Here is a 21388-nt window from a genome sequence, read left to right on the forward strand (position 1 = left end):
ACATTGTGGGAGGAAAGCTGTGTCAGTTTACAGTAACAAAAACTCAGGAAGAGTCTGATAGCATCTTTTCAAACAAACAAATTTTATTAAAAGGCATAGCTTTCTGATAGTGAGATGGATGGATGGGTGGGTGGATGGATGGATGTATAGATAGATAGATAGATAGATAGATAGATAGATAGATAGATAGATAGATAGATAGATAGACAGAGATAAAGAGATGCGTTCATGAGCTTCAGCTCAGTTCATCAGGTGCTTATATACTACATCTGATGAAATGAGCCAGTTTCCAAAAGCTTAAGGTATCAGTCTCCTGATCAGTGGTGGGTTGCCCCAGGTTTGGGCCGGTTCGCAAGAAAAAACTGGCAGGAGGCTCCGTCCACTGACCCGGATGTCATCAGGAAGCTTCTGCGCATGCGCAGAAGTGCGCGCAGCCCCTTTGCGAACCAGTAGTAAAAGTAAGTAGAACCCACCCCTGCTCCTGATTTTCAGAAATGTTAACTAATAAATAGAAACAATGCAGTAATAATATACAAAGCTGCAAACAAACTCCATTTAGAGGCATTTCAAAACATCCTGAATTCAACAATGTCCAGTTGGTATCGCTTGGCCCTGCATTTCCTCATTAAAGTGTTGTGAGAATTTCTTGGATGAGTACTTGCCACGTTTCATGATTCTAAAGCTACAATCCAATGTTTTTCAGATGGATATTGGTAGATTTCAAAGGTGCCTTTATGGAATGACTTGTTTTTTGAAAAAGCAAGTTAGGGTAGCAATTCTAGTAAATGTACAAATATAAGTGCAAAGAGAAAATGAATTAATGGATTTAACTCATTTTTTTCTTCATAATTGTGACTTTTCACCTACTGTGTATGTGTACTCAGTGTTCTCCTGGTTTAGCTTCCTTAAGTAAAACAGCAACCAAAGGCCAGGACATTGGTCTCTTGAGCCAACTGTCTTCTTTACTTGCATAGACCTAAGTCTGCTAAAGGTTAGTAGGCTGGATATTCTTTCTTTTCAAGAACAGTATGGATTCTCTGTCACTTGCAGTTAAAAAAAAGTAAAATATATCTTCTTGTCACTTTGGCTTCCCTGTACTTCTGGAGCAGTGTGCTTCTGGCTGACCTCATGCATCTTGGTTTTGAAAAGCAGGAGTGAAAGCATGAACTTGCAACTCCAGTGTCAATTACTACAGTTAGTTCTCCATAATGGGGCCTGATATGAACCTTCATTCAGTCCCAGTACTTGTGAATTGGGACATGTTTATAATGTAGCTTAAGAACAAATATAAATATTCTGGTTTTGATTATATAACCTTTCTTCCTAGTGTATTAGTTGTCAAAATCTTCATAGGGAACTTTTTTTTTTTCCATTGGGCTATGAAAAAAATTCTACTTCTAGAAATTCTACGTGTTCGCTAGGAATTGAGAGTGACTTGATAGCATATCATCATCATCATCATCATGTACCATCATCAATCAGTCTAAAACAGAAAAGATCCTATTCCATGTTTTTCTGAATGTTGATAACTCACTTCAGACTTTTGATTTCTAGTCTATCGGTACGATGTCTTGCAGTAAATTATGTTAAAATCAGTTTTGGTTTCATTTGTGGTCTCTCTAACATATAGAACATATATGTTGTGTCTTGCCCGCCCTCAGAGCAGCCGGGGCCTTCTTATCTGCTCCCGAACACGGAGGAATGTATGCCTCCCAGCCCCAGTCCTGGCTCCATGCCCAGACAAACTGCAGAAGAAGGAGCATCTCCCTGCCCCAGCCCTGACTCCATGCCCAGGCAAACGGAGCAGCTAGACCCCTCCCCCTCCTCCACAGCAGGTGAGCCTGAGGAGGGTTTACTCCCAACAACAGCTGATTGGAGTAATCCTCGCATCAGAAGATTGGAAAGGCGGAGGCAACAGAAGGAAGGGAGGGGCAGGCCTTAATGAGTGCTGAGTCATGGAGCCACACCCCATGGCCTATATAAAGGATCTGCTTTCTGGCAGTCTCTGAGTCAGGCAAAAGTCGAACTTATCTTGCTGAAGTCACTTACTGGTCTCCTGCCTGCTCTGAGGACTTTGCTAGGACTTTGGGCAGAGCTGCAGAGGCAAGCCTGATTCGGATTTCCCTGACCCAGCCGTCAGCGGAGGAGTGGGACACGACAATATAGGTAATCCTCGACTTACTGCCACAATTGAGCCCAACATTTCTGTTGCTAAGTGAAACATTCGTTAAGTGAGTTTTGCCCCATTTTATGACTTTTCTTGCCACAGTTGGCAAGAAAGAATCACTTTCACTACAGAATCGCTGCAGTTATTAAATTAATACTGCGGTTGTTAAGTGAATCCCCATTAACTTTGCTTGTCAGATGGTTGCAAAAGGGGATCACATGACCCCAGGGCATTGCAACTGTCATAAATATGAATCAGTTGTCTAAATTTTGATCACGTGACCATGAGGGATGCTGCAGTGGTCTTAAGTATGAAAAATGGTCATAAGTTACTTTTTTCAGTGCCATTGTAACTTTGAATGGTCACTAAATGAACTGTTGTAAGTTGAGAACTACCCGTACCTAGGAAGAAGTTGAAGTATTCAGCCGCTATTTTTGCTTGGACAGTTTTTTTCATTTCCTTTTTGCTCAATATTTTCTCTTGCATAGAGAAGGCAGAATGGATAACCATTCCTTTATATATCCTGGAAATATCAGTATAAACTTTGAAGAAAATTTTGCAGTTCCATAACCAGTATTACATTAATAAATCTGAACTACAATCCCAGCTTTCTCTGTTGCAGTTTTCTTTGTAATGGTAACTGCTCCATGACAACGAGTTTCATTAAAAGTTTATTCTACTTCTGTAATGATGAGCTCTTGACATTTGACTTCAGATATTTTTAATTATAGAAGTATTGTAGCATCAAAGAATCGTTTAAAGCTTATTTCCAATATTCTGGGACTTTCTATTTCTTTAACTTACCTACTGTGCTTTAGGCAAATTTATTTGGATATTGCATACACAAGTTGGGCTTGTTTTTGCTGGGAACAGCTTCTAGAGTTACAAAAAAAATCCCTTTAGAAATCTTTCTCTGGTTATATTTGCATAAACCGCCCGGAGTCACCTGTGAGTTGGGCAGCCATATAAATTTGTGTATTTTTTTCCCCAGTTGTGCATGCAGTAATTGTCTGCTGTTTGTTGAAGCTGGTCACAAATTATACCAAATACAAGCCGGACAATCATATTTTAACACGAATCAATTCCATTCGGCTGGAATAGGGCTTGAGTCAGGAGGTTGCTTGGTCTGGCGCCTGATGAAAGGTTTTTTTGTTTTGTTTTTATTCTTGTTTTTACTGGTTGCTGTGAGCTGCCTAAGATCATTAAATGAGATAGGCAACCATATAAGTTATTTAAATAAATTGCTTTACTATGTTAAGAGAATCTGGAAAATCGTCTTAATTTATAAATCATGGCTAAGTTGGCATGTTGTGCAAATGTAACCTTTCTCTCTTTCTTTGAATAACCTCTCCCCCAGATTTTCTCACACAGCATGGAAGGTTGTTGATCACAATGTAGGTGTTCTTATGCTGTATTTCTTAGGGAGTAGGTACAGTCTCTCTGGAGAGATACTGAAAAGATGGAAGAAGCAGTACATGGCAATTCATGTAATCTCAAGCAGAATTACATTAATAGTCAGCTGTACGTGACCATTATTTGTGTGTTCTATTTTTCTCTTCTGTGTTCCTTTATTCCTTTGTTTTACATCCCTGAGTAGCTCAAACTTTTGAAACCTAGGGCCCATCACACTGATAGCACTCTATTAGCTATGGGTAATGGCCCACCAGAGCCTTGATCATGTTCTGTTTGTCTGCTGGTAATGGGACAACTTGCCACTGCCAACTTGCTATGGTCAACATGCCATGGCCAACCTGGCATGGCCGACTCGCCGCAGGACAACTTGCCATGAACAACTTGCCACAGGACAACTTGCTATGGGACAATTTAACAATTCTATTTAATTATTTAAAATAAATAAAAATAATTTTAATTTTTGCCATTCACATTTCATTCTGTCTCTCCTTTTGCATACTTTCTTTCTTTCTTTCTTTTTTTTATTTACATTTATATCCTGCCCTTCTCCGAAGACTCAGGGCGGCTTACAATGTATAAGGCAATAGTCTCATTCTATTTGTATATTTTACAAAGTCAACTTATTGCCCCCCAACAATCTGGGTCCTCATTTTACCTACCTTATAAAGGATGGAAGGCTGAGTCAACCTCGGGCCGGGCTTGAACCTGCAGTAATTGCAGGCTGCTGTGTTCTAATAACAGGCTTCTAACAGCCTGAGCTATTCACGGCCCTTTAATGATTCTATTCCACCATTTCTTTGATATTAGTGTAACTCTTGTCCCACAGTGACTTGTCCTACAGTGAGTTGGCTGTGGCAAGTTGGCCATGGTGAGTTGGCCTCGGCGAATTGTCATAGACCCTTGACTGCCATCCATTGACTTCAGAAAGTAAAAGACTCCTGGCAGCACCAATATATGTTTGGAAAACTATATTTAGAAAAACAGATCACAAGTAGAGACAATGGAGATCTTTAGCAATATAACTGAAAAGTGATACGTTCTGAAAATGTTACTTCCTGTCCTATTGTTTTATTTATTATGTGAGATTTCTGAAACACACACATATACTGAAATTTTTTTTTACAAGCAGAAAGAGAAATTCTTTCTGCTTGTAAAATTCGTACAATTTTGTTTCTAGCTTTCATTTAATTATTACAGCTTTTTAAACAAATGCAATAAATTCGATATTTTATAAATTTTATTTTGTCCTTTTTTCTTGCTTTTTTTCAGTTGAGATAGCAGCATGATAGCTCTTGATGGTTGAATCTTGTCCAGCTGAACCATTTGTCTGGGCATTGTCAATTTTATAAATAGAAGCATTTGAAATGACAATGCCAGGAAAGGTTTATTCTGATGTGTGTCATTTTCCTTTTGTTTTAATAGCTAACAATCTATTCCCCCCTCTTATTTTCAATTTCTTTGAACGTCAGGTCTTAAATCTGTAGAAGGAAAGTAAAAAATACAAGTATGTATGCCTCTCGAATGAGAGTTTGATAGATGTTAGTGAAGCAAAATGACTTTTTAGTTGTGACTTTTTCAGTTTTAATTGCAGTAGTGGAATGGATGGTTTATCCTAGAGTTTGAAGTTGAGTAGAAACAAGCATCCCATGCGGTCAAGATCTGATAGAAGAGGTGGTTGCCCTAACTATATCATATGGACACAGCATGATTTACGACCTGTCCTCATATTTACAACTGTCACACAGTCACCCATGGACATGTGATCAAAATTCAAGCACTAGGCATGTATTTATACTGTTTGCAGCATCCTGGAGTCATGTGATTGCCATTTGCAACCTTCCCAGCCAGTTTCTGACATGCAAAATCAGTGGGAGAAGCTGGATTTGTTTAACAACAAATGATTCACTTAAGAACTGTGGCAGAAAAGATAACATAGGCCACAACTCTCTTAACTGCCTTGCTTAGCAACAGAAATTCTAGTCCCAATTATGGTTGTAAGTCAAGAACTACTTGTAATCTAAATGAAGCAGACTTAGCTGCCATAGAGGTGGAGAATGGGAAGGTGTGGTAGATGTGGGAAGGTGTGTTAAGAAACCTTGATGCTGGGACTGACACATTCTCCTTGTTTCCCCCTTAATTTTCCACATCTTTTTACCACCCACTGTGTTTGATACAGCCCATTGCCTCCTTGCCAGGCTCTTAATCAGTGAGAGGTAATAACCACATAGATAAGCATGTGCTATTTTCCAGTGCCAATTATTAGATCAGCAGATGCTGGGGGGAGTATTTATTAGAGCATGTCATGTTAGTAATCCCAAGGTGTAATTAGACTTGCAGATTTCTCCTGCTTCCACACTGCTGATAACATGGTCCAGATGCTTAGACAGAATATGTGTTTGCGATGGTAGCTGGCATATTAGACATTTTGCATAGTCATCCTTATCTGCATTGATCAGAAGAAGATAGCCTAAGATAATCAAAATGTTGGGTTTGGGCTTTATATTATTTGCGTAGGAATAAATATTGCCATATATAAAATTGATATTCTACAATTTACTTTTTCAAAATTCTTTATAATAATCCATTGGCACTGACCTTTCATCCCCTATTTGTTTTCTCTTTAAAGTGCTGCTTTAATTGCCATCTACTCAAATGTAATTAAGTTAGTAGGAAATTGCATCCTACAATCACTTTTGAATTTCAATATTTGTGTTAAAGCAAGCATTTGCATGTTAGATTATATTGCTATTGGAAAGATTATGATTATTTAATCTCTCTGGCATTTTTCTGAGTATACTGTAATCGTTAATTCTGTTTTGTGGTCTTGTATAGTTGGTTAATTAATAAATACTTAACTGATTTATATGACTTATCCATCGCTCATGTTCCAGTGAGCTAAGTGGTGTTATATATTTTCCGTGGGGTGGACTTGTTTACTTCTAGGAGAATTGCCATATATGCTCAATCCATTCCCCCACTTCCTGTTTTCTCACTTTGTTTGAGAAACCCTTGAGAAAATAACATTCCATGAGTGATTAGAGAAGCAAATATTTATACAAAATATAATTAAATTAGATTATACAAAGAATCAATACCCAAAATAGAGGATTCCTGGACTTTTGGAATCCTCTTGCACCGACTTCTTTTCCAAGTGAGGCTTCTTTTAAGGACGGTTAAGAAAAGAAGCATTGTTGAACACCTGAAACTGTTGTGTGTAGTCTTACAAGACTTAGGAGAAATTAAGAGAGAACATCTCCTCTCCCTCACGTGAACAATACTCAAAGCAACATTATTGCTAAATATCTATCATTTTCCCTTAATTTTGCATAGACTCTCAAGACAGACAATAATCCTAGTTCCTGGAATGCCATTTTCATCTCTTCCCCATTTATCATTAATGACTTGACTATGAACAAGTCACTAATGCTATTTTTGGGGGATGGGGGGTGGAGATTAGTATTTAAGGAACTAGGATTACTGTGTATTTTAAAATTCTTTATAAAATTGATGGGAAAAATTATTTAAGAATAGTGAACGAAATCTGATGAACTTCATGAATATTTAAATTTGGAGCTTTCTTCCACATTCAAAGATTGTGCTCTACTAATTCAGGCTTGTAGCCATGGTACCCAATTGATACTAAGAGTATTTTATACTTTTCTTCCCTAGCCTGTGGTCAGATAAAATTTTATCATAGTGTAAAAGAAAATGACAATGTACCTCAAAAGCTATTTATAGAATTTAGAAATTTCAAGTTTCTATGATGGGAATAGTAAAGTGCATTCAGAAAAGTGAAGTTATAGGACTTTATTTTACTTTTATTTGCCTTTTTATTAAAAGGCAATTCTGCAATCTCAACTGATTGGATTGACACAACAGTATTATCATACTCTAGGCCAGCTCCTTGTCACTTCAGGGCCATGTACAGTATTTAGAACTGGGGTATCAAACTCACATCATCACGGCGGCATAATGTGACGTATCAGGACTTTTGCTCTCTTTGCTAAACCAGGAGTGGGCGTGGCTAGTGCGTGACGTATCTGGCACATGGGATGCAAGTTTGACAGCCCTGATTTAGAGGGATGATCTTTTGTTAGAATTTGTTGTCTGTGTTGACACTGCATATTTATTTGTTTGAGACATCCACCACAACTATTTCATAGTAGGACTATTAATGGCATAAAGTCAAGAACTTTTACAGTTATATTATATACTGATAGCAATAGGATTGCAAAATATGGTGCTGTTGGAAAATGTGCCAGCTCAAGCAGCTGGGATCAGGTGGTAGATGTTAATATACAGATTTTAGGTTCCTTGGGTGAATTAGTGTATTTTGTTAAATATTTATAAGCAAAAGCAGTTAGGAACTTTGTTTCAAATTAGTCAAGAACATTGTGGGTCAAGTTTACTGGCAAACAAGTGAAGTGTTGAAAGTACGACTTGAATAGCATCACTTAAGATAGAAGAGTTGGAGACAGAGGAGGAATTAAAGCTTTAAAGTCAGTATTTTGTAATAATGTCTTTCATTAAAGAGTGGGAACATTGACAAGTCAACATATTGAAGCTCCTGTGTTTTTTCTTAAAAGAGAAAAGATGCCATATGCAGCCTGTTATACCTCTAATTATCAGGCAAGATGATTGCCAATTAGCGGCTGAAATAAAATACTTTTAAAGTATACTTTTAAAACTGTTTTTCCAAAATTGTTGTTGCTTAACCATTTGGAGGAACATTTAACATGTAAGCATTTCACAGTTTCTAATCTCATTAATTTTTGCATCCACTTTTAGAAACTGGTTGTGGCAATTCCCACTTTACAGATGGAGAATTGAGGTTAAGTGATAATGATTTGCTTAAGGTCACTCAGCTAGTATAGATTTTAATTGTGGATAGTTCATCCATGGCCAGTATTCTTTTTGTTGCATTCCACTGGCCCCCATTTTCTCAACTTCTACTAAGAAATTTTGCATAGCAAGACATTTTGACTGTCAACAGCTCTTCAAGAGGTTGAGCAAGGATGTTTCCCAGATCAACAAGTTTAGAGCTTTTTAATTAGAAATCTTGGGGATTGAATTAGGGATTTTTCTTTTTGATGAATATGTATGCCTTTACTACTGAAGTAGGAACTATTTTTTTCCATTTCTGGCTCCAATCAAATTTATATTGGTGAAGGTGAATGTGCTCCTGATTTTTGAATGTAGAGAACATCAAGAATCTCCACATTTCAGGAATATCGCAACCATTGTCTTTTGATTACCAGCCTGGAAAACCAGTTTGTTGCAAAGCTAGTATTTGATATCTTCATTTCCAAAAATGGTCCTGTGTGGGTATTCTCAAAAAATAAAAAATACTGACCATTTGTAGCCCAGTTATTTATTTTGGAAATATGATCACTTATCCAGAAGAAAGGCAGATATAAACACACTAATGGATAGCATTCTGAGTGGTTTGAAGGGGTCTCTGGGAGCTACCTCAGTGGCTTGCCTTTTGGCCAATGGACCCTTTGTGACTGGCCATGCATATGTGGTAGTCATTTTATCACTGGTCATTTGCACTACCCGAAGTAATTGATCTTCATATTGAAAATTAATAAACAATTGTTTGTGGGCGAACTATAAATATCCTATTTTTTCGAGATTTTTGTTTGATCATTTCCTCATTCTTTAAGCAATTACATATTTGCACTCTCTTTGAAATTATGAAATAAGTGATCAAGACTTTCTCAATCTCATTCTACCCCTTCTCCCCAATTTATTAGATTACAAAAACATTGCATATCTGAAGGGCACTATTTGGGGAAAAAATTCCATACAATCTTCATAGTTAGATAGAACTTATTGCCTTGAAAGTGAATCACTGTGGATTCAAAGTGAATCCCGATTGCTTATTTGTAACCTATGACTATCATTAAGTGTTGTACCTTATGATTCTTGATGAACGTATCTTTTGTGTACGCTGAGAGCATATGCACCAAGACAAATTCCTTGTGTGTCCAATCACACTTGGCCAATAAAGAATTCTATTCTATTCTATTCTTTTCTTTTCTTTTGTCATAACAGTATACATAAACATTGATATAAAACAACAACACATCATAAAAGAAAAATATATATATATAAGCAAAAGTATGCAACAACTATATTAATTTGATATAATGAAAGAGAACAATAGGACAGGAACGGTAGGCACTTTTGTGCTCTTATGCACGCCCCGTATAGTCCTCTTAGGAATGGGGTGAGGTCAATAGTAGACAGTTTTTGGTTGAAGTTTTTGGGATTTTGAGTAGAGACTATAGAGTCAGGTAGTGAGTTCCAAGCGTTAACAACTCTGTTACAGAAGTCATATTTTCTGCAGTCAAGGTTGAAGCGGTTGACATTAAGTTTGAATTTATTGTTTGCTCTTGTATTATTGCGATTGAAGCTGAGTAGTCTTTTATAGGAAGGATATTGCAATAGATGATTCTGTGTGTTAAACACAGGTCTTGTCGGAGTCGGTGGAGTTCTAAGTTTTCTAATCCCAGGATTTCAAGTCTGGTGGTATAAGGTATTTTGTTGTTTTCAGAGGAGCGGAGAACTCTTCTTGTAAAATATTTCTGGACTCGTTCAATTGTATTAATGTCAGAGATGTGGTATGGGTTCCATACAGGTGAGCTGTATTCAAGAATAGGTCTAGCAAATGTTTTGTATGCTCTGGTTAGTAGTGTAGAGTTTTTGGAAAAGAAGCTGCGTAAAATTAGGTTTACAACTCATAAAGCCTTTTTTGCTATGTAGTTGCAGTGGGCTTTGGCACTTAGGTCATTTGATATGAAAACTCCAAGGTCTTTAACAGGATGGGGGTCATCTATAAGGTAATGTCCATCAATTCAATTCAATTCAATTCAATTCAATTCAATTCTATTCTATTCTATTCTATTCTATTCTATTCTATTCTATTCTTCCAGAAGAACTTTTCAAGCTATAGTACTGAATGATGTTAGGGACCTTCTGCATGGAGAATGTCTGCAGAGTAACTAAGTGACAACTCTATTGCAGCTCCCAAGGTTGAACTATTGTCTATTCAGTTTGATATGCTATATGATATATTTTAGCTTTCCAAGTAGAATAAAGGGTTGGCTCAGGTGCTTGAGGAAAAAGTCTCAATCTGGTAAAATCTCCAAGGGTCAGATGGTGCAACTGTTGCACTACCAGTTGGTTAGGCTGCAATTTGTGTTTTGATAATTAGTCTCTAGGAGGGCAGTTCTTTTCCTTTTCATGTGAAGATGTGTAAAATGAAAGGAAGGAATTAAAGTGTTTTAGCTATGGAGGAAAAACAGTTGCATTTTGAGGAGGAAGCTTCAAAACCCAGAACTGTGCAGCAACACATTTTCCCCCTAAACTTTGCCCACAGATTCAATTTAGAAGATGCAAACTGCTAATCTCTGTAATTTCATACATGATAATAGAACTGCAAATGTAAAATAATACAATTTGCATTTAAGAAAGGAACATATTCAACACCTTTTAGTGAGAATTTAACAAACTTTTAACAAGAAGAAGCTTCCCAATTTTCATAAGTCTGGGACTGACTCAGGAGTGTCTGAAATAAAGCACACAATTTTAATAGAAGGAACATTAGATAAGAAAGTGATTCTGGCACAATTCACACTGCACTTGAAGCTCTCCTGTGCAAGAGAGCTAACTCATTCACAGGTCCTTTCCTCTCTCATACTACTGTTACTGGTGTCAGTAATACATTGCATAAAGCAGCTGTAAATTCTATCTTTGTCACAGACTAGCAGAAAATCCAGTAAATGTTCCCCAGACTAATGGGAACACTATCTTTGAAAAGTGATAATCAAAAGAGAATAGTTGAATAGTGCTGCTGCCACCAACAACAAAGATATTTGAAATAGCCTGGCAAAATTGGAAGAGTTTGGTGTCTTGGACACCATGATAGATGGCCAGATAAGTTTTTAGTTTACTAACAATAACAGTCCCCAGTTGGGGAAATGGATGCAGGGGTGGGCTTCAAAAATTTGAGCAAGGGGTTCTCTGCCTGGTTGCTGGGTGGGTGTGGCCATGGTGGCCATGCCTAGTGAGCCTCCTGCACTATGGCAGGGGGCGGGGACACATTTTTGTCATCCCCGGGCTCTGGAGGTTTTCCTCAAGCCTACTGGAGGGCAAAAACGGTCTCCCCAGGCTCCAGAGGCCCATTTTTTGCCCTCCCCGAGCCTCCGCTTACCTGCATCCAAAACAGCCCATGTGGGGGCGCCTGGAAGGGGCTGGGCAGGGCCAGCCAGGAGTGGGATTTGGGGGTTCTTTGAACTGCACAGAATTTTAGCTAGAAGTTCTCCCATATGCTTGTGAACCCCCAGCAGCCCACCCCTGAATGGTGGAATATAAATTTAATAAATAAATCTTGTTGGAGCAGACTGAAGTTTCTTTAGATTGGGAATGCATATCACTAAATATCTAACAGCTGAACTTGAGCAACTAAACACCTGAAATGTGCTTTGTTCTAACCTTGGGTGGGATGTGTTTTTTCTGCCTTTGTGTGCCATGTGATTCCAACCCACTTGGTTAGTTTAACGTTCAGGCTGTTGTATAAATCCAGAATATGAGTTAATTCAATAACCAAGTTAAGTGTGTTGTATAAATGCAAGGGTGACATTCTCTTTGTCACATGAGGCAGAAGCTGTCTTTTTAATTCTTAAGAGTACATGGGTGATGATGTAAAGTGAACTGCAACTATACAGTAGCTTAAATATAAATCTTTTATTAATATTGGAGGCAACTAATTGGAGAAGCATCTGTAGTATTAGAAAAGCATCCCATTCCATTTTCTCCGCTATTAAAATTAAAATGAAGAGAGGAAGTCTAAGCATAATGAAGAAGTACAATTAGCTTCTCTATATGTGCTAAAAAAAAGAAGCTCAGAAAACGTATTTTGAAGTACTCATCAGTGGAAATGATAAAAGTGCCTCCAGTCCAGAGCCTGGGAAGGGTCTTTTTTTTTTTTTAAAGTCATAGTTGCTGTATACAGCAAGTCAAATATAAATGTGCATGTTTTCCTCCAGTGAATGACCTGTTGCAATCACAAATTCATCCTGAGACAGAAGGTTGTAAGAATTGCAGCAGGAAGCAGTGGTTTTAAGGGGGGGGGGGAAGAGGAGGAACGTTGAGAAGTTTAGGTGCTCAACGTTGGTGTCTCAATCTCTTCTTGGGCAACAGATTGGGAACTAGTTGATTCTGCAGCAGAACAAAGGATGATACTGTATATCAGAGATCTTCAAACTTGGCAGTTTTCAGACTTGTGGACTTCAACTCCCAAAATTCTCCAGCCAGCATATTCTGGGAGTTGAAGTCCACAAGTCTGAAAGCTGCCAAGTTTGAAGACTTCTGCTATATTTTAAAGTTGAGGCAGCTAGTCAGTGAAGAGGGGCAAGCAGCAGTGATCTGCAACTATACTATAGCAGTATATATACACCTTTAAAAATGGCTGCCATACCCAGGAGAATAGTTTTGATGTTTCAGTTCTAAGTGTTGAAAGAATTTAAAAAAAGGCTTCAGAGAGCTAAAATTTCCCATTTATGCATACATCTCTTGCTCTGTCATTGCCTCTGGTTAAAAAGGTATTGCCGTTTTTGAAGCCATCCAAAAACTAGTAGAACTTGTTTATCAGCAGTCACTTTTAAACAGAGGTCCTTTATTCAAAAAAATCTGGGAATGCAGTTATAGCTCATTCAAAAGGCACATTAGGAAGAAAAAAAGAATAGGGGTGGCCAGCCTATCATCCTCACACTGTTTCTGCTACTCCATCTCCTTTTTTTCTAACTCGGTGATCCTCAAATCATGCTGTTGAAATTTAGTGATCAAATGTGAATTTCACTAGCATGAGTTTTCTTTTTTCTATCCAGAATAAGAAATAAGTTGAATAAGTCAAGTTTGATACATCACTTTTACTTTATACCCTCAAAGTAAAAAAACACAAAAAAACATAAATGTCAACGCCTCATCCATCCTCCATTGGATCATTTTGTGTTAGGAGCATATCCTTGCAAACCTCAGAAGCTATCTATGAATCTGTCCTCCCATATCCCCAGCCTCAAAAGACTTTATTTATTCCTGATATAAATGGGGGTGGGAGAATCATTCCAATTTATATGACATTTCCTAGTGCCCCAGAAGAGTAGTGAGACAGGCTTGGAAATGGAGATGGAAGAGTTGTAGTGGGAGGATAAAACCAGGGACAGAGTAGCTTTGCTATATAAATCTGAACAACCACTAGATGGCAGCAAAAGAAATACTGTCAAATTTATGTGTGCTTGTCCTAGTGGCCAACAGGATTTATATCAGGGGTGTCAAACTCAATTTCATTGAGGGCTGCATCAGGGCTGTGGTTGATCTCGGGGGGGGGGGGAGGCTGGCCAACTGGGTGGGTGTGGCCAACTTGACGCCACTCCACAAACCGCTAACATGTTTCCTTTTAGCATTGGGTAGACCGGGCTGAAGCTACGCTGGCCTGATTGCATTGATTCGCACTGGGTAGACCAGGATGACCCCACGGACCAGATCCGACCACATCACAGGCTGGTTCTGGCCCATGGGCCTTGAGTTTGACACCTCTGATTTATATAAACCAGATAAACCTAAACAAAGTTGGCTTCTCAATGAATTTAGATAAGCCTAAATAAAATGGATTCTTAATACACCAGAATTCTGACAAAGGATCATGGACTTCACAGGTGATCAAATTATATTAGATTGATGATAGAATGGTTTTATGTGCTAATATTATTTTAGTAATTAATACATTATGAACTAAAAAGATCAAAATAAATTCTGAAGTCACATTTCTTCTCAGATCTAAATATTTTCTTATTTAAAGTGGGTGCAGGAAGGGAAGTTTTCGCCAACTGGTATGGAATGGCCAAGTTGTTAACATCAACTTTTGAACAACAGTCCAGAACATATGCATGTATTTAACATTACATATCTCTGAATAGGATTCCATATGACAGTGCTGAATCAGACATAATCATGAGATTCATAGTAATTTTTGGTTACCTTGAAGATATTTCATTTAAATCCATATTATATTGATCTCCAGTATTTGCAAAATTAAATCTTCTATGATTTCAGAAAAGCTACATGTAATTGTCACCAGCCATCTTGATATGTGAAAAATCCAGAAGTAGTTGTTCCTACTTCACATCCTTGTTTCTGCTAGCCATATTCTTTTCTGCTGTTACAAGTCAGGCTAAAGAATTAGTAACAACATTTGATAGTGCAGTCTATTTGAGTTAGTACGGCTAACTCCCTGAGTATATTAATATTGTTGGATGATGCAATTTGAGCTGAATCTGTATAGCTAGGTAGAAGACTAGAAAAAGTCTTGTTTATCAGAAATGATGATGAAACTTTTTTTCAGTGCATTCAATATTAGTGATGCAACAATATAATCTCTGCACTGATAGGCAATGGGAGAATCATAACTTCCAGTCATCTTCTGTTCTAAAATTTATTATGAAAGGTAATATTTACTTGATTTATATTGTGTCTCTCCATCAAAGAAATCAGTTCAGGTAGCTAACAACATACTTTTAAAAATACACAAATATAATAGTCCAGTTGGAACATGATTTATAGTAACCAAATACTAAAACGATTCTTTAAAAGTAGTGTTTGGGAAAGTTGGTTCAAAAGAAAATGTGTATCAGACTATTTAGGTTCTTAAGAGTGCATACTAAGGGAGAGATATCCTTAAAGGTGTCTAACTGGAAAAATAAATATAGAGTTCCATGTCCACACACCACCCCCCAAAAAAGTTCAAAAGAATCTTGGTAGGTTTCAACAGTGAACCGTATCCAACAAATACTGTTCATTGGGGAGGAATCCAAGGTTCTGCAGTGAGGTAGGAAAAACCAGATGCTTGGATACAAGATAAGTGGTAGCTGGTTTGGCAGTCTTGCCTGTGAGAAGGATCTGGGTATTCTGGTAAACCATTTGTCAAGCATGAACCAGTAGTGTACTGTCAATGCCAAAAGTTCATCATTGAAGGTTTTTAAAGAAGAGATTGGACAGCCATTTTTCTGAAATGGTATAGGGTTTCCTGCCTGAGCAGGGACTTGGACTAGAAGAGCTCCAGGGTCCCTTCCAACTCTGTTATTCTTCAGTCTTGGATGACATTAACAGCTGTATAATGTCAGGATTATGGGAAGTGATAGTTTTACTCTGTGCTGTGCTGGCCAGACCACCCTAGAATACCATCTCCTGTTTTGGTCATCATAATACAAGAAGGATGCTAGGAAGTTTATCAAAGATGATGAACTGAGAGACTAAACCCTTTGAAGAATGGTTGTGGATATGGGATATGTTTAGTCTAAAGAAGCGAAAGCAAAAGGGAGACACAGAATCGTAGAGCGGGAAGGGACCTGTAGCAGTCTTCCAATTCTTGAAGGGAAGGAGAACAACAACTATTGGGTGGAAGCTTTACACAGAGAAATCTAAACTGAAAACAAGGAAGAATTTTCTGACCATGAAAATTATTGAGCAATGGAATAGCTTGCTTCTAGGAATTGTGGGTGTTCTATCACTGCAGGCTTTTAAGGTTAGATACTTCTTTGTATAATTATATGTAAATTGGAGAGAAAGCTCAAACTGCCCAAGGAGCTGCCGATATAGTTCTACAGAGGAATTATTGAGTCTGTCCTCTGCACCTCTATAACTGTCTGGTTTGGTTCTGCAACTCAACAACAAGACTTCAGAAGATAATTAGAACTGCAGAAAAAACAATTACTACCAACCTGCCTTCCATTGAGGACTTGTATAATGCATGAGTCAAAAAGAGGCCTGTGAAAATATTTAGAGACCCCTCACATCCTGGACATAAACTGTTTTAATTCATACCCTCAAAACGATGCTATAGAGCACTGCACACCAGAACAAGAACAGTTGTTTCCCCGAACGCCATCGCTCTGCTAAACAAATAATTCCCTCAACACTTTCCAACTAATTACTAAATCTGCATTACTATTAATTTTCTCATCGTTCCCATCACCCATCTTCTTCCACTTATGACTGTAACTTTATTGCTTTATCCTTACGATTTATAATGATATTGATTGTTTCCTGATTGCTTATTTGTACCCTATGAGTATCATTAAGTATAATACCTTATGATTATATTATATATATATATAATATATATATTATGATTATGATTAAGCATAATACCTTATGATTCTTAATGAATGTATCTTTTCTTTTAAGTACACTGAGAGCATATGCACAAGACAAATTCCTTGTGTGCCCAGTTACACTTGGCCAATAAAAAATTCTATTCTATTCTATTCTATTCTATTCTATTCTATTCTATTCTATTCTATTCTATTCTATTCTATTCTGTATATTTGAGGTTGCTGTGTCCACATCCAAACTAAGTACTATTTTCCCCCAAAAAATATTTCATAGTGCAATTGCTAGCAAAGTTTCATTTCTCAGCTAGTCAGTGTATGACTTGCAGCAATGTGCACATTTGTGCTATTTAATTAGATCATAGATTTCTGATATGTACAAAACAGAAATATAATTGATTCTGTGTTTAATGCTATACTTGCCTCCCCAAAGTTATTTCGTAAGGGTGCATAACTACATTCAGATAATTTTTTGGCTTGGTCAGAGCCAGCTGCTCAGCCTGTCATACTGGCACAAAGAAAGTAACACTTTAACAATTACTGGATGTTGCTGAAAATAGTTTAGCACTGGTCTAAGCTGTCTGTTGCGAATATCAATGATATCTAAGAAAATCCTGCAAAAAAAGAAAAAGTAACTAAAGATGAGAGTGAGCATAAAGGGCATTTTTACAGAGAAATAAGAAGCTGCTTTTTCTTGTGGCAGGTCATTTGCCCATCTGGTTAGTTTATTCTGTGTTGCAGCAACTTTTCAAAGTCTCAGAATAAGAGAAGACTCTTTTTTTTATCATGGCTCTTACTTTTTAACTTTGAGATGCTAAGAAACTATTGCTGGCAAAGCAGTTGCTCTTAATGCTTGTGTGTAGCTCAAAAAGTGAGATGAGGAATTTATCTGGTCACTGAGAGAAAGAAAACAATCCATGCTTTTGTAAGTATTGAAAGGGGATGCATGACTGCATTATGGATGTATTCTGCTTTTACAGCAGGAATTGACCAATTAATGCTGTTGGATGTCCTGAATTACAAATTTTATTCGTTCAAACCAGCATAAGAGGTATTGGGGGAGTATGAGAGCATTAGTCCAAATCTCCTGGATAGTTCAGGTTACTAGCTTTTTAGAATAGAATAGAATAGAATAGAATAGAATAGAATAGAATAGAATAGAATAGAATAGAATTTTTATTGGCCAAGTGTGATTGGACACACAAGGAATTTGTCTTGGTGCATTTTAGGTTTTGCAGTAGAATGCCACGTGGTTGTGGTAATGCAACCTTCCTGTAGAAACCATCTTTTTCTCCATCAAAGTCCTGTACACCACCATGTATCACTTTATTAAGAAATTTGACAAATAAAAATAAAATGTCTTCTACACCCAAAGTATTTGCTTGCACCTATGCTATGAGCTGCTTTTGGATAAACTAAATCTTTGTATAGTCATCACTATTTCTTCACTTGTCAGTGTGTGGGTTTAAATTTTAGCAATGTTTTGTGGATTATTACTCAGTTTTAAGCAGTATCTTATTGTTATATTGTTGAAAGAAGGAACTACTTATTTTGATCTCCACATTTGTATTAAAAGATCCAGATATAAGCTTTTAATTATAGCATTGCCTGACCACCATAAACCAGACATCAGATCAAAATCATAATACCACCTGAATGTTTAGAGTATAAACTGTGGTGTGTTGCCAAGTGTCAGTATCTTAGTAGACTGCCAGTCACATGCCAAGTTAAGCATAAAAAGTCTCTTCCATGTTCCAAAAACAAAATACCAAGCTCATAGGTAGATTGTAAACACTGACATTTGCTATGATATTTTTCTGGCTTCTAACCACAGCCTGATTTTTTTTCAGATGTTATGAACTGAAAACTGGTTGGCATTAAGACTTTAATTAGACTAAACAATTATAGGCTTCCAGACCTTTAGCAGAGACGAAGATAGGGCCTTTCTCATAGTAAGTACCAAGATTATAGAATTCCTTCTTAGGAAATCTGTGCTTTTAAATGTTCCTCACATTTTATTGTAATTTTTAATTTAAGAAAGCCAGTGAACTGTATTATATTCATTATGATTGTCCAAATTATTTTGTACATCATTGTGAGATACCTACGTGTTTTTTTTCTAAAAGGACTGCTTTAATCTGTATAATGAAAAACTTAACAGTAGATAAACCAGGAAAAAAAACCCAATCATCAGAACCTGGATTTTTGAGACATGCTCAGAATATGAGTATATATTCTTTACTTCTGCACATTGTTGCTGGGCACAAAACTACAGATTGAATCTTTATTACTTTTTATCATGTCAGTAGATTTTTGTAGCTGGATGCTAACAGTCTGTAAGAAATACCATTGTGAATGGATGTTACTGCTAAATATATTTTTGTGGCAGTTAAGGAGCAAAATCCATTTTGTGTACATCTTAGATGTCTTCTGAGAATGCTTAATAAACCACACAATTTGAACCACTGTTCTTGCTATATTGTGTTACATTTTTCGTCTCCTGCCTCCCTTTCTATTTTGCTGCTTCCTTTTCCACTTGTGTTCTTTACATTGAGTTGTTCCAGTTCACCATTTTCTGTGCAAGGAGTGTTGTTAGTGTTGTTTTCTAGGTCAGAGCATTTTATAGCACAATCCTTTACAACAGGGCTGTCAAACTCCTGGCCTGTGGGCCGGATGCATCACGCGCTGGCCACACCCATGCCTGGTTTAGCGAAGGGGGAAAAAGTCCCAATAGTTATGTGACGCTACCGTGATGATGTGAGTTTGACACCCTTGCTTTGCAAGAACGATCTTAAAGCAACTTCTTTTCTCTGTGTAATGGTTTATGCTTAATATATAATGTCTCAGTACTAGTAAAAAGAAAAACTGAGCTCAAAGAAATGTTTATGTGTCATTTTATGTCTCGGGTACTTCTCTCTTCAAATTCTCAGTTTTGTGTGATTTTCAATAAGTTGAACACTTGATGTTTATCTGCTCCCTATGACTTCTGTCTCCCCAATTTGGCTTAAAGCTAGAGAGGAGAGGAATAAGGTATTATCAGGCCCTTTACAACAGGATTGAAACCTTTCAAATCAGATGGAAACACACAAGTGTTTCATTACTGCGTGAGCAAGTTTCCTTTGGGAATAAATGCGGAGCTTCCCTTCGGGGTATCATGGTCAAGCCCTTGCAGAAGCACTTCTCCCCATTGCCTCTTAGAATTCAAAGGTTCAACTATTAATAACCATGAATTAGTTTCACTGTTAGCAGCTGTGTCTCTGGAGGTTTCCCTGTCCCTGCTCACGCTCCTACTGCAGAACGAATGCATTCCCTTTGCATTTCTGAAAATGTAAGACTATCATCATTGGGATCATAACACCTGACACACAGATCTAACAGCCTCTCAATTATCTGGTGAAGTCAGCTTGCTTTAGGTCTCAGCTTTCAATAGCAGCAAAATACACTCTAACAATCTGAAGTGTGTTGTGCATGCCAGGTCGCCTCATTTTTTTCCCCCACTTTACTTTTCTGCTAAGTGGTTTTGTCAAGTAGAGTGTTAATGGCTGAGCTGTATCATTCTTAGACACCTGGAAACATCTGGTTTATTCTACTCTTTAGGGTATTTTTTTTCAGTCTCTTTATAGCAGTGTTTTTCAAACTTAGCAACTTTAAGATGTGTGGATTTCAACTTCCAGAATTCCCTCAAGAAACTGAGTTAGAGGATCTTCTGCCTACATTGGAACAGTGCTTTACCATTATATTGCAAGGCTGGGCTATTACTAACCTCTTTTTAAGAGGAAATCTCACAGTGTGTTCCATTGCTGACTTATTACTACAAGTAGAATATTCCAAGCTTATGTCCCATTGAATGTTTTGGTGTTTAAAGTTCAAACAGTCTCTTTGTTAGCTTTGTTGCAACAGACAGATATGGCTATTCCTCTGAAAGGTTTTTCATCCTAATGTTTGAGGGCAAATTCCATGCTTTTGGGTACAACGTCTGTTTAGCCCTATGATTTAAATCTCCTAAGCTATACATGCCGATAGTGGCAACTTTACAAGCTAAGAATCTGGATCCAGATTCTTTTCTTGTTCTGGGCAGCCGCCTAGAAGACATGCTGAGTCAGCTTCAGTAGTTTTCCTTGGGGAAGTAGAAATAAATACATCTTAGGAGATAGAATACATATTCTTGCATTACTATTGAAAACCCAGAAGCTAAAGCATTTTTCTAAAGAGTGGGAAAGATTATGCCACTTGCCCATTCTCCAATTCTCATCCTCTCAGCTTTCATTGAGGGACAATCACATTGGGGGGGGGAGCCCCATAATGTACTTCAAAGCACTTGAATTCCTTGTTTGAATAAATGACTATCGAACCCTTGAGTGATAAGGTACTACTAATGGCATTAGGGTACTAAAGCCACTCTGACCTCCTTAGTGTAGACTGTGTCATTAAAAAGCAAGCTCTTTTCCCTTTTATTGATTTATTACATAATTTATAACCCATCTGCATTCACAGGACCCAGGGTGGAAAACAGTGTATTTCTGTGTCTTTGTTCCTGGTTAAACTAAAAGGTGGCCAGATGATCTCTACAGTATATGACATAGATGTTGGCAACTGTCATAGGAGGCTACATAATAGGAAATTATTTAGGTGAATG

At 37.5% G+C, this 21388-nt stretch overlaps 1 protein-coding gene across 7 annotated transcripts in view; it reads left to right on the forward strand.

Annotated features, from left to right (window-relative positions):
- Nucleotides 1-21388, forward strand: part of NCOA1 (nuclear receptor coactivator 1) — a 323605-nt gene that overhangs the window by 132440 nt on the left and 169777 nt on the right. Inside the window, exon 4 of one of the 7 annotated variants that reach the window (XM_058164789.1) lies at nucleotides 18603-18704. The exons of the other annotated variants lie outside the window; for them this stretch is intronic. The gene's annotated coding sequence lies outside the window, so the exon portion shown is untranslated. The remainder of the gene's footprint in view (nucleotides 1-18602; nucleotides 18705-21388) is intronic. 7 annotated transcript variants of the gene reach the window in all.

This window comes from Ahaetulla prasina, chromosome 1 (genome assembly GCF_028640845.1).
Source record: "Ahaetulla prasina isolate Xishuangbanna chromosome 1, ASM2864084v1, whole genome shotgun sequence".
Taxonomy (NCBI): domain Eukaryota; kingdom Metazoa; phylum Chordata; class Lepidosauria; order Squamata; family Colubridae; genus Ahaetulla; species Ahaetulla prasina.